At 45.0% G+C, this 13,902-nt stretch overlaps 1 non-coding gene across 1 annotated transcript; it reads right to left on the reverse strand.

The window, feature by feature from the left end:
- Window positions 1-1,259: 1,259 nt before the first annotated feature.
- TRNAA-AGC (transfer RNA alanine (anticodon AGC)) lies at window positions 1,260-1,335 on the reverse strand. Its single transcript has one exon. It is a non-coding gene; the product is annotated as a tRNA-Ala (tRNA).
- Window positions 1,336-13,902: the final 12,567 nt, after the last annotated feature.

The following is a 13,902-nucleotide window of genomic DNA, read 5'->3' on the forward strand; positions in this document are numbered from 1 at the left end:
TTAAATAGGAAAGTATGTATAGATGAGTGTCATATATATACATATATAGACTAAGTGCATATAGTAGCACTCAATTTACTTGTTTGTTTATGAATTTATTCAACAAGCATTTAGGGAGAAAGTACTGTCTACTAGGCTGTGGCTACAAGAACTAGTAGCTGGTACCTGAGCCCTGCAGGAGTTCCCAGTGTGATTCACTGGGTGAGGGTGAGAATGAAGTGCTGTGTGCAGGTGACAGGGCCAGCTGGGGAGTGTGAACCTCTAATTGTCAGTTGAGGGTGATAGAGACACAGGGCAAAGCAGGCACCAGGACAAAGGGCAGGTTTGATGGTTTACTAGAGTTTGCCGGAGGGCAGACTCAGACTGGGAAGGCGTTTCCCACAGCTAGCAGTGATTTTCTTGCAGGAAAAGAGTTCTTTGTATGAGGATGGCTCACTATGTGTCAACCTCTGTAGCAGGGAAGTCAGGGCCATAATCTTTATTTATTTATTTATTTTTAATGTTTATTTTATTGATTATTTTTTAAAGAGAGGAAGGGAAGAGCAGGAGACAAACAGGAACAATCTGTTCCTGTTTGTGCCCTGACTGGGGATTGAACCGGCAAACTCTGTGCTTTGGGACGATCTGGCTGGGCCAGGGCCATAATATTTAAGCCCCAGCAAGTTTCTCATGGTTGGAAGGGACAACTCTCAGAGAGAAGCTGGATGGTGGCCCAGATGGAGCCCAGCTTCCTTACAGATTTAAATGTTAATCCTAAAAACATCAAAGTTCAGGAAGAAAATATATGGGGATTTTTTTTATGTTTTTTTTAATATTGATTTTAGAGAAAGGAAGAGATGGATCTGTTCCTGTATGTGTCCTGACTGGGAATTGAACTGGCAACCTCTGTGCTTTGGGATGATGTTCTACCAATTGAGCTCTTCAGCCAGGGCATGAATAAGTTTTTTTTTTTTCATTTTTCTGAAGCTGGAAACAGGGAGAGACAGTCAGACAGACTCCCGCATGCGCCCGACCGGGATCCACCCGGCACGCCCACCAGGGGCGACGCTCTGCCCACCAGGGGGTGATGCTCTGCCCATCCTGGGCGTCGCCATGTTGCGACCAGAGCCACTCTAGCGCCTGGGGCAGAGGCCACAGAGCCATCCCCAGCGCCCAGGCCATCTTTGCTCCAATGGAGCCTTGGCTGCGGGAGGGGAAGAGAGAGACAGAGAGGAAGGCGCGGCGGAGGGGTGGAGAAGCAAATGGGCGCTTCTCCTGTGTGCCCTGGCCGGGAATCGAACCCGGGTCTTCCGCACGCTAGGCCGACGCTCTACCGCTGAGCCAACCGGCCAGGGCGAAGGCATGAATAAGTTTTAATGTGAGGTTCAAAACAAACACAAAACCAGAAGCCATGTTGTAAAAGATTGATGAACTGGATGAAAAAAAAAAAAAAATGAAACTTATGCATTGCAAAGGAGTCTAAAATTAAGTTTAAAAAAATGACAGATTAGGAGTCAGTATTTTTAAAATATATATGATATACACAGTGTAAGCACAGCTCACCTAAAAACAAATGACTTAATAATAAAAAAAAGAATACAAAAAAAAAAAAGAGTACAAATAGGCAAGTCACAAGAGAAATGGCTGAGGAGCATACACAGATGTTTAGACCCCTGCTTTGTGAGCTCTCCGCCTTCCTCATCAGCTATTCTTCCTGCCTCTCTCCTAAGTTCCCAGGGCTCTTTTTTGCCTCTGTAACTTGTTCCCTGAACCCATGTCTCCTACGACTCACTTTTTCTACCTCTGTGACTTTCTAAATAAACTTTTGCTTGTATTTGTAAAAATAAAAATAAAACCTCTGCTATGCAAAGTTTTGAAAAATCCAAAGAAAGAATACAATCTTCTTCATTCATCAGACTGACAAAATTTAAAAAGGTTGATAGACTGCATGAAGAGTGGAATGTGTGTATTTGTACACCCTGTATCTTACTAATAGGCTTGAAGTTGGGAAGCTACTATGGAGAGGAATTTCACTGTATGTATTATTAACACTTGAGTTATTTGCTTTCTTCCCCAAGAATGTAAGATCCATGAGGGTGGCAAGGAACTTATCTGTCATAATCATTATTATGTTGCCAGCACCTGTACAAGTTCAATAGACCTTTGATAAATATTTAACTTCCTCAATGAAACCATGAAGTTTGCAGTCACATTCCATTAGGTATAGAAATTCTGTTCTTGGGAAATCTATTATTAAAAAATACTTTCCATGGGCTTCCTCTGGAGCACACCGACGCCTTTTCTCCCCCTTTCTTTCTCGGACGTATATTTTCTCCCTAAGTTTTAAGTGTCCCCACAAAACTTGTGCCCAGGGAGCAATGGGCAGTGGTAGCTTGTCCCAGGCTACCTCCTTGAACCTGTCTCCAAAGCCCCCTTTTCTCTGACTTCTCAGTGATCCCACAGCAGCCCCGCCTTGATGCACTCCTATCACTGTGACTTTTATTTCTCAGTAAGCCAACAGCAGCCCCGCCTTGGCTCACTTCTTTTCTTCAGCGTCTCTAGAAAGCCAAAGCAACCCCACCTAGGTTCTCTCCTGTTGTTTCTTCTTTTATCCTAGACCCTCCCAATTTTACTGTCTTCAACCTTAAGTACTGTAAAAAAAACCTACAATAACTTTCATAAGGGGACAAAGATATTTTTATAAAAACATTTATTAAAGCATTAAATGAAACAGTGAAAAGAAAATGACAACTAAAATAGCCCTGGCCGGTTGGCTCAGTGGTAGAGCATCAGCCTGGCACGTGGTTGTCCCAGGTTCAATTTCCGGTCAGGGCACAAAGGAGAAGCGATTATACCCCCCCACCCCCCACCCCCCACCCCCCGCTTCTCTACCCCCTTTCACTTCTCCACGCCCCCCTTCTCTCTTTCTTCTCCTCCTGCAGCCATGGCTCAATTGGAGCAAATTGTCCCTGGGAGCTGAGAATGGCTCCATGGCCTGGCCTCAAGCAGGTAACTGAGCTAAAATAGTAGCTCAGTTACCGAGCAACAAAGCAACGCTCCCAGATGGGCAGCACATTGCCCCGTAGGGGGCTTGCCAGGTGAATCCCTGTCAGGACACATGCAGGAATCTGTTTCTCTGCCTCCCTGCTTCTCACATAATAAAAAATAATAATAATAAAATAAATGTTCTTCAATAAGGGATGCATGAAAAAAACCCAACTCGCCTGACCTGTGGTGGCGCAGTGGATAAAGCGTCGACCTGGAAATGCTGAGGTCGCCAGTTCGAAACCCTGGGCTTGCCTGGTCAAGGCACATATGGGAGTTGATGCTTCCTGCTCCTCCCCCCTTCTCTCTCTCTGTCTCTCTCTCCTCTCTCTTCCTCTCTCTCTCTCTCTCCTCCCTAAAAATAAATAAATAAAAGAAAAAGAAAAAGAAAAGAAAAAAACCCAACTCTATTATGGAGTACTAAGCAGCTATTAAAAGGAATGCAGTAGAGCTGAACATATGGTCTGATATTGTATTGAATGAGAAACAAATAGTGTAATAACAGATGTGGGGTGAGAGAGAACATCCATGCTTAACTTCTTTGGTTTTCTTTTTCATTTATTCATATATGTTTAAATTAAAAGTATATATATCTCAGGTGTACAATATGATGATTTGATATACATATTCATAGTGAAGTGACTAATTACTACAGTTAAGCTAATTAACATATCTCCTGTAATTACAATTTTGTGTGTGTGATAAGTGCACCTGAAATCTACTCTCTTAGCATATTTTAGTGCCCAATAACAGTATTTTTTTTACACCTGAAACCTATGTAATTTTATTAACCAAAGTTACCAAAAAAAATTCAATAAAATTAAAAAAATAATAATTACTATAAAGGGATTTGGCTAAAAGATGTTGAGAGATTTGGAGGGGGGTGCCTTTTCATTTGTACCAGATGCTCTTTATATCTCTGGGGCCTAGGAGGTGCTTGATAATTGTTGAGCAATTTACTTCTTGTACTTTTTCTCTCTGTTTTGTTAAGATATGGTTTGTTTATAACCTTAGTCCTACATTTAGTTCTACTGGATTCATTCTGGTTCTGATAAGCTATTTCTTTCATTTACTTATGAAATGTTTATGGAATACCTGGTACGTATCAACACTAGTTCATTCATAGAGCAAAAATATGATGACTATTCTTCATGAGCCTTCTTTTTTTTTTTTTTTTTTTTTAAATCTTTTTTTTTTTCTTTATTCATTTTTAGAGAGGAGAGAGCGAGGGAGAGAGAGACAGAGAGAGAGAAGCGGGGAGGAGCTGGAAGCATCAACTCCCATATGTGCCTTGACCAGGCAAGCCCAGGGTTTCAAACCGGCGACCTCAGCATTTCCAGGTCGAGGCGTTATCCACTGCGCCACCACAGGTCAGGCATCTTCATGAGCCTTCAGACGAAGTCAGACATAGATGAACATACGATATTTATGTACAACATCTTGTTGTTTGTACATTGCTCTTTTTCTTTTATAATCCCAGATTGTGAATAATCATACATGTTCTGTGTAGTTTATCCTTCTCTCCTGGCCAAGTGAAGGGAGATCCTGTATGATGACTTCTCTGTTGCAAGGCTCTGTATGTTCTATATAAATTTCTTTTTCCAAAAACAGAGAGAGGGGAACAGATAGGGACAGACAGGCAGTAAGGAAGAGAGATGAGAAGCATCAATTCTTTGTTGTGACTCCTTTGTTGTTCATTGATTACTTTCTCATATGTGCCTTGATGAAGGGGGTGGGGGGCGGCTACAGCAGAGCAGAGTGACCCATTGCGCAAGCCAGCAACCTTGGGCTCAAGCCGGCCACCTTGCATTTCAAGCCAGTGACCTTTGGGCTCAAGCCAGCAACCATGGGGCACTGTCTATGATCCCACGCTCAAGCCAGCGACCTTGGGGTTTTGAACCTGGGTCCTCCGTGTCCCAGTCTGACGCTCTATTCACTGTGCCACCACCTGGTTAGGCCTATATAAATTTCTTATATGAAGAAGGTGATTGGGTAGAGTCTTGAAATTTAGCAAAGGGGCCTGACCAGGCAGTGGCGCAGTGGATAGAGCATCGGACTGGGATGCTGAGGACCCAGGTTCGAGACCCCGTGGTTGCCAGCTTGAGCGTGGGCTCATCTGGCTTGAGAGAAAAAAAAAAAGCTCACCAGCTTAGACCCAAGGTCACTGGCTCGAGCAAGGGGCCACTTGGTCTGCTGAAGACCCACGGTCAAGGCACATATGAGAAAGCAATCAATGAACAACTAAGGTGTCACAAAGAAATTTATTGAAGGGCAGAATTTAGCAGGTAATCTTTTTTTTTAGACCTTGTCCAAGGAGCATAGTTACTAAGCTCTCAAAAGGATTTCAGTTAAGGTTGTTTTACCTATAAGGGAGCCACATAGCATCGGTTCATTTTAGTAAGATTTCTTTTTTTTTTAATTTTTAAAATTGATTTTAGAGATAGAGATGAAGGAAGAGAGAGAAGAGAGAGAGAGAGAAAGAAAGAGAAACATCAAATTGTTTTTCCACTTGTTTATGCATTCATTGGTTGATTCTTTTTTTTTTTTTTTTTTGCATTTTTCTGAAGCTGGAAACGGGGAGACACACCCACCAGGGGCGATGCTCTGCCCACCAGGGGGCGATGCTCTGCCCATCCTGGGCGTCGCCATGTTGCGACCAGAGCCACTCTAGCGCCTGAGGCAGAGGCCACAGAGCCATCCCCAGCGCCTGGGCCATCTTTGCTCCAATGGAGCCTTGGCTGCAGGAGGGGAAGAGAGAGACAGAGAGGAAGGCGGGGCGGAGGGGTGGAGAAGCAAATGGGCGCTTCTCCTGTGTGCCCTGGCCGGGAATCGAACCCGGGTCCTCCGCACGCTAGGCCGACGCTCTACCGCTGAGCCAACCGGCCAGGGCCCATTGGTTGATTCTTATGTGTGCCCTAAATGGGGCTTGAACTTGCAACCTTGGCATAATGGGACGATGCTCTAATCAACTGAGCTACCCAGCTAGGGCCTTCAATACAGTATTATTAAGTATAGTCAGTCATTATGCCTGCCTGTACTTTAAACCTCTAAATTTATTCATCTTAAGTAACTATAACTTTGTACCCTTTGACCAATATCTCCCCATATTTGTGAGATAATAGTATTTGTCTTTCTCTGTCTGGCTTATTTCATTTAGCATAATGTTCTCCAGGTTCATCCATGTTGTCACAAATGGAAGGAATTCTGCCTGACCAGGCGGTGGCGCAGTAGATAGAGAGTCGGACTGGGATGTGGAAGACCCACGTTCAAGACCCCGAGGTCGCCAGCTTGAGCGTGGGCTCATCTGGTTTGAGCAAAAGCTCACCAGCTTGAGCCCAATGTTGCTGGCTCAAGCAAGGGGTTACTCAGTTTGCTGAAGGCCTACGGTCAAGGCACATAAAAAAAAAATATGTGTGACAAATGGAAGGAATTCCTTCTTTCTCACAGATGAATAGCATCCATTGATCTGTCAATGGACACTTGGGGGTTGTTTCCACATCTTAGCTATTGTAAACAATGCTCCAAAGAATATGGAAATGCAAATATTTCTTTGAGTCCCCAATTTCATTCCTTTAGGATAAATACCCAGAAGTGGACTGCCAGGTCATATGGTAGTACTATTTTTTTTTTAATATATATTTTTTAATTTATTCATTTTAGAGAGGAGAGGGAGAGAGAGAGAGAGAGGAGAGACAGGGAGAAAGAAGGGGGGAGGAGCTGGAAGCATCAACTCCCATATGTGCCTTGACCAGGCAAGCCAGGGTTTCGAACCGGGGACCTCAGCATTTCCAGGTCGACGCTTTATCCCACTGCACCACCACAGGTCAGGCCAGGTAGTACTATTTTTTTTTAAAAGATTTTATTTTGCGCAGTGGATAAAACGTCGACCTGGAACACTGAGGTCGCCGGTTCAAAACCCTGGGCTTGCCTGGTCAAGGCACATATGGGAGTTGATGCTTCCTGCTCCTCCCTCCCCCTTCTCTCTCTCTCTCACTCACTCTCTCTCCTCTCTAAAAATTAATATAAAAAAAAAAAAAAAGAAAAAAAAAATTAAAAAAAAATTTAAAGAAAAAAAAAAGAAAAGAAGTAGAGATGTACAAAAATTATAAAAAAAAAAAAAAGATTTTATTTATTCAATTTTCAGAGAGGAGAGAGAGAGAGAGAGAGAAAGCGAGAGAGAGAGAGAGAGAGAGAGAGAGAGAGAGAAAGGGGAGGAGCTGAAAGCATCAACTCCCATATGTGCCTTGACCAGGCAAGCCCAGGGTATTGAACAGGCGACCTCAGTGTTCCAGGTTGACGCTTTATCCCACTATGCCACCACAGGTCAGGCCAGTAGTACTATTTTTTATTTTTTGAGGATTCTCCATACTGTTTTCAGGGCACATACAAGAACCAACCATTCAGAGCATAAGTGGAACAACAAATTGATAGTTCTCTTTCTCTCCCTCTCTTCTTCTCTCTCTAAGAATCAATCAATATTTTTTAAAAAATAAATGGAATTATAATTTTAAAAATAAAGAAGCATAAATGTTATTTTAAAATAAAAGCACTAAAGAGAACATTTAGTAGCTGCCTACATCACAGGGTCTGTTCTGGGTTTTTGTTTGTTTTGGGGTTTCTTCCTCTTCTTCCTTCTCTTCTTCTTAGTTTTTTCTTTCTCTTCTTCTTCTTCCTCTTCTTTTTCTTCTTCTTCTTCTCCTTCTCCTTCTTCTCCTCCTCCCCCTCCCCCCTCCTCCTCTTCCTCCTTCTTCTTCCTTTTAAATCCACTATGATTAAAAAACTTTTTAAAGCACACTAGGACTTTATCATGTTTGTATAGCCAGGGCCACAGCTGTGGCTGCTTCAGAATGCCAAGTGTATATAGGAATTAATGATGCCTGACCAGGCAGTGGTGCAGTGGATAGAGCATCGGACTGGGATGCAGAGGACCCAGGTTCGAGACCCCGAGGTTGCCAGCTTGAGCGTGGGCTCATCTGGCTTGAGAGAAAAAAAAAAAGCTCACCAGCTTGGACCCAAGGTCACTGGCTCCAGCAAGGGGTTACTCAGTCTGCTGAAGGCCCGCGGTCAAGGCACATATGAGAAAGCAATCAATGAACAACTAAGGTGTAGCAACAAAAAACTGATGATTGATGCTTCTCATCTCTCTTTGTTCCTGTCTGTCTGTCCCTATCTACCCTCTCTCTGACTCTCTGTCCCTGTATTAAAAGAAAGAAAAGAAAAAGAAATTAATGATGATGGATTGTGTCTCCTGAGAGTTTACAGAGTCCCAGGCTCTGAGCGAAGCACTTTACACATCCTATCTCCTCTAACTCTAGTAAAGATTCTCTGGGGCAGGTACAGCACATATGCCTTTCTCATAGGGACCATCAAACATAGTGGTGCTTGGGTCCAAACCCCAACTCTGCTATTAACTAGCTGTGTGATTTTAGTAGCTTTCTTTACTTTTCTCTGTAAAATGATAATAGCAACTCCTTCCTAGGGTGGTGGTCAGGATGAAAAGAATATGTATCAAGCCTGTAGGGCAGTGCTTGGCACAATTTTATAACGAGGAAATTTAGGTAAGCCACCTGGCATCCCAACCCACACCCACTGGCCTGGCTCCAGAGCTGAGCGCTCAGTGCCTACTTGGTCCTGCCTGGGGGGGGGGGGCTATTTTGGGAGTCCGCCTTTCACTTGGGTTCTGGGGAGCATGGGGAGGCAGAGCCGGGAGACGTTCCCTTCTTGATCTTTCCCTTGTTTCCCCAGCTGTTGAGCACAGCAGTGGTTTCCTTAATTAAGCAAGAGACAACTTTAGGAAAACTAGAAACCAGTCCTCTGCACTTCATAATCCTCAGAATGAATCGGTGGAAGACCCTGGGAAGGTCTCGGGGTCCTGCGTTCTGTGGGGAACTTGTTTCCTCCTTGGCTGAGGGCACTGTGGCTCCTTCCCGAAGATGCCAGTCCGGGCAGGCAGGGGCGGATCTCCGCAGGTCAGGCCCAGACAGGCCTCGTCCCGCCCCTGTCACCTGTCACCCAGTCACCGACATCGCAGTGATGTCCTGGCGGTGAAAGAAGTAAAAGAGCTTCTTCATTCGAAAAGTTAATCTGAAAATTGTGTTTTAAAAATATTTCCATTGTCTTGCCTCAAAAAAGAATTTAAATGCTTATAGAAAAAGAACAGATAGAATTTCTTTTTTCTTTTTCTTTTTTTTAAGTGAGGCCACGGTCAGGTAGCTCTGGTGGTTAGACAAGTGGGTTTGATCCCAGTGGGGCCACGTCCAAGAATCAGCCAATGAATGACGGCATGAATAAGTGGAGCAACAAATCGATTATTCTCTCTCTCTTTAAATACTTTATTTATTGATTTTACAGAGACAGGAGGGAGAGGGGAGCATGGAATGGGAAGTATCACCTCATATTCGCTTCATGTTCGTTGTTCCTTGCTTGCTTGTTGTATGTGCCCCGACCAGGGAAGCCCAGGGTCTCGAACCCGGCACTCCAGGCAGAAGGCCCATCCACTGTGCCACCACAGGCCAGGCTCTCTCTCTCTCTCTTTCTCTCTTTCTGGCTCTGGCTCTCTCTAAAAATCAACAAATAAAAAGCAAGATAATGGAGGGAATGTGGCAAAGTCCAAGACTTCCTGTGGACTGCCCCAACCTGTACCGCCCCGCCCCAACTCCCCAACCCCCCCTAACCCCCTCACTCCCGTACTCCCCTCCTCCCCCACCAACCAGGTGTGGCCGAGCTTTGCGGTCTAGGGGGTAAAGCCTGCGGTGAGGTAACAGTCCAGAAGCCACCTGGTTGAACTGGATCAGCTTCTATTCTTACCCAAAAGTTTTTTCACACCCGGGCTTTTCCAGGAGCTGGGCTCCTCCCCACTCCCTTTTTTTCCTTTATAATTTGTGTAGATTTCATTCCTGGGGTTGGTTTGTGTGCAAAATCTGTGTGTGCATTGGGGAGAGGAGCCTGGCTTCTACTCAGCTGGAAATAAAGCATAATAAACCACAAAATCAAAACACATGCATAAAAAGACAGCTTTGAAAGCAGTATTTATTCCGGTTTTGCTTTTGCTTTGAAAGGTAATATGTGTTCTAAACAGCACAAAATGGAAAACACGACATGAAAATGCAGGTACTCACCACACCAGGGGCCAGCCAACTCTTTTGTGAACAGACTATTTCTTCTCTTTGAGTTACAGGACAACTGTGATGTTTCTTTACCTCTTGGGTTGGGTAGACAGCCCACCTGTCACGGGCACCTGTGTAGTGTGGTACCCCTCTTGATCCCTGCCCCCACCAGGATGGAGAGGGCAGTGGAGTTAATGTCACAGCTCTGGGAGGGTTCACCTCGGAGTGGCTGGAGCTAAAAACTGCACTGTCACAAGTGCCAGTTTGTGACTCTGCTGTTGTGAACAATGAGTTTTCTAAGACAATAAGATTTTATCTGGGCTTCTTGACTCAATGGAAAGTCTCCCAGAGGATAGAACGTGGGCCCCTTTTTCCTTCAGCTCCCTTTAAAATGTATTTATTCACTCATGTGTTAAACATGAACTGACCCTCCCCTCCTCCCCAATCTGTCAGACCATGGGGCCCTAGAGGTGGGAAGTGGCAGTCCAGGACCTTCCAAGAGTTCTCAGCCTGCTGGGGAGAAGGGGAAAGTAAGAGACAATGAATGTGCCTGTTGGGCAGATAAAATATATTATGCTAAAAAAAAAATATATATATATATATATATATATTAAGCTCACTTTGTTAAAGATGGCGCTGCCCACATGGAAGCCCGTTGCCTAGGTGATTGCTTTGGGATGGGTGTGATTGTATTAATGTGTGTTGGGGGCGGGCTGTGGGCAGGCAGGATCCTTGTAGCTGGGGCTTGGTTTTAGGACTAAGCCTTTCCCACTCTTTTTGATGTGGAGTGGTGCAATCATGCCTCAGATAAGTGACTTTGTATTAGAGACTTCCCTATTTTGTATAGTGAATTAAAGGTTTTGATTTCTGCACTATAAAGTGGGGCAGACTGGGAGCTTGCTCTTTTGGTTCCTGAGATTAACATTTAGAGAGGAGAGCAGAGAAGGCCATGTGGAGGAGGCCAGGAGAAGCAGCCAAGATGGTGGAGTGCTGAGTGAGAAGCAGTTTGTGCAGTTTGTGCAGGGAGAAGGAAGGAGATGGGGAACAGAGGTGAATAAGTCTGGTGAGCTAGAAACCTTTGATTCTAGGAAACTCAGATTAAGTCAGTAGCTTGTGAGCACTGAATGTGAGTGGGTTTTGGAGCCCAGTGTGTGTTTTTACTTGCCTGCTGGGTGCAAGCTAGGATTAAAGATGATGGCCCATCAGTTCTTGGCTCCGTTGTTTCATTACCGACTGTCCGAATCCAATGCGACCCTGCATGGGCCAGGTGGCTGTGATAGTGGCCGTGGATACTGGCTTTACAGTGCCTGACCAGGCGATGGTGCAGTGGATAGAGCGTAGGACTGGGACGCGGAAGACCCAAGTTTGAGACCCCAAGGTCACCAGCTTGAGTGCAGGCTCATCTGGTTTGAGCAAAGCTCACGGGCTTGAGCCCAAGGTCGCTGGCTGGAGCAAGGAGTCACTCGGTCTGCTATAGCCCCCTGGTTAAGGCACATATGAGAAAACAATCAATGAACAACTAATGCCGCAATGAAGAATTGATGCTTCTCATCTCTTTCTCTTCCTGGCTGTCTGTTCCTATCTGTCCCTCTGTCTAACTCTGTCTGTTATAAAAAAAAAAAAGAGACGATGAATGTGACCAAGGGGTACCCAGGAATATAGGGAGAGGGAAAGGAGAGAAGAAGGAAGGGCATAGGGCATGTAGCAAAACCCCCAGGATGTGTGTGGACCATTTTATGAAGAATATTATATATATATATTATAATAGCATTTTCATTTGGAAACTCCAAAACAAAACTTTTCCTTTTCTCTCTCTTTCTTTATATTTTACTAACTGATTTTTAATGAGAGAGGAGTGAGAGAGAAAGACAGAGGGGCAGGAGGCATCAACTCCCATATGTGCCTTGACCAGGCAAGCCCAAGGTTTCGAACCAGCAACCTCAGCGTTCCAGGTTGACGCTTTATCCCACTGTGCCACCACAGGTCAGGCTCTCTTTCTTTTTTTAAATACAGACTATGATAAGTAAAATGGGAGGAAATCTGGTCAAGAAATATGGTCTTGGGTTATCACAAGTCTCTTATCAGTAATCCCAAACCTGGTGGGGTGGAGGGAAGCAGGGCTTCCAAAAGCCAATCAGGAATGGGTGGGTGTGAACTGATTTTATTTACCAGAATAGGGAGGAGTTGAAAGGGTTGATACTTGAAGGATGGGGAAGGGCCTTCCTGATTAGAAAGCAGAGAGAATTTAGGCCCTGAGGGTCAAAGGGAGAGCTTTGCAAGGAGCTGCCACACAAGGTGCTGGAGCAGGGAGGGACTGCGAGAAGTAGCCACAAGAGATGATGCTGGGAGATTGGCAGGGCTGGCATCTAAGACCTGAGCCCTTTCTGACCTGTGTCCCCAGGGCAATGGGAAGCCACAGAGGGTATTGGGTAGAGTTCTTCTGTTAAAGTCCACAAAATTCCACTCCAACTATTTTAAGAAAGACAGAGGGTTTGCTATTTTAAAGACAGCTGAAGGGAAAAGGACCCGGCCCAGGGAAGAGGAAGAGGGGATCACGGGTACAGGAAATTGTGTGCTAGCTCTCTAGGGACTAAGGACAGCTTCCTCTACTAGGCTCCCACCATGTGTCAAGCATGGCTCTCAGCCCTTCACATGTATGAGCCTATTTAATCCTCTAGTGGCAAGGCCTCAGGAAATATGACCTGTTGTTCTGATTCCCATTGCACAGGTGAAGACACCCAGACCCAGTTACATGACTTGCCCAAAGTCACACAGTTTAGTGAGTGGTGGAGCTGAGATTCAAATCTAAGTAGTATGGCTCCAGAGTTCACACCTGAAACCCTACTCTATAAAGCTGATTCCCATATCAATTGATGCAGCATTTCTAAGCATCTTCGCATAAGGTTAAAATTCGTAGGAGAGAAAGCATGATGGGCCCAGTGTGGGACTCATGCTCACTGTAAAGCCAGGAGGCAGGGCCGAGGCCACTATCACAGCAGCCTTCTGGCCCATGCAGGTTCGCATTGGATTCGGACAGTCGGTAAAGAAACAGCGGAGCCAAAAGCTGGTGGGCCATAGTCTTTAATCCTAGTTTGCACCCGGCGGGCAAGTAAAAATACACACTGGGCTCCAAAACCCAATCACATTCAGTGCTCACAAAGCCACTGACTTATCCGAGTTTCCTAGAATCAAAGGTTTCTAGCTCACCAGCCTTATTCTCCTCAGTTCCCCATCTCCTTCTTTATCCCAAATACAAACTCTACACAAACTGGCATCTCACTCAGCACTCCACCATCTTGGCTGCTTCTCCTGGCCTTCTCCACGTGGCCTTTCTCTGCTCTCTCTTCTAATGATGATCTCAGGAACCAAGAGCCCAAACTCTCGTTCCGCCCCCATTTTATATTGTAGCTTCACAACCTCTAATCCAATATACAAAATAGGGAAGTCTCTAGTAGAGTCACTTCTCTGAGGCATGATTGGATTGCACCACCTTTCATCAAAAAGGGTGGGAAAGGCTTAATCCCAAAACCAAGCCCCAGGCTACGAGGATTCTCAACACACATTAATATCACCTGGGCAACGGCCTCTTTAACAAAGTGAGCATAATACATTTTATCTGCCCAACACTCACCAAGGGGTGGCTTATGGGGCCAGATGCTGGGATTGTTAATTCCATCACACCCATATGATGGGGGCCAGAAGAAAGAGGATGCCATGACTGATAGCGATCATGGATAGACAAAACGGTCTAGTTCTCTACCATGGAGGGAAT

Source organism: Saccopteryx bilineata, chromosome 3 (genome assembly GCF_036850765.1).
Source record: "Saccopteryx bilineata isolate mSacBil1 chromosome 3, mSacBil1_pri_phased_curated, whole genome shotgun sequence".
Taxonomy (NCBI): domain Eukaryota; kingdom Metazoa; phylum Chordata; class Mammalia; order Chiroptera; family Emballonuridae; genus Saccopteryx; species Saccopteryx bilineata.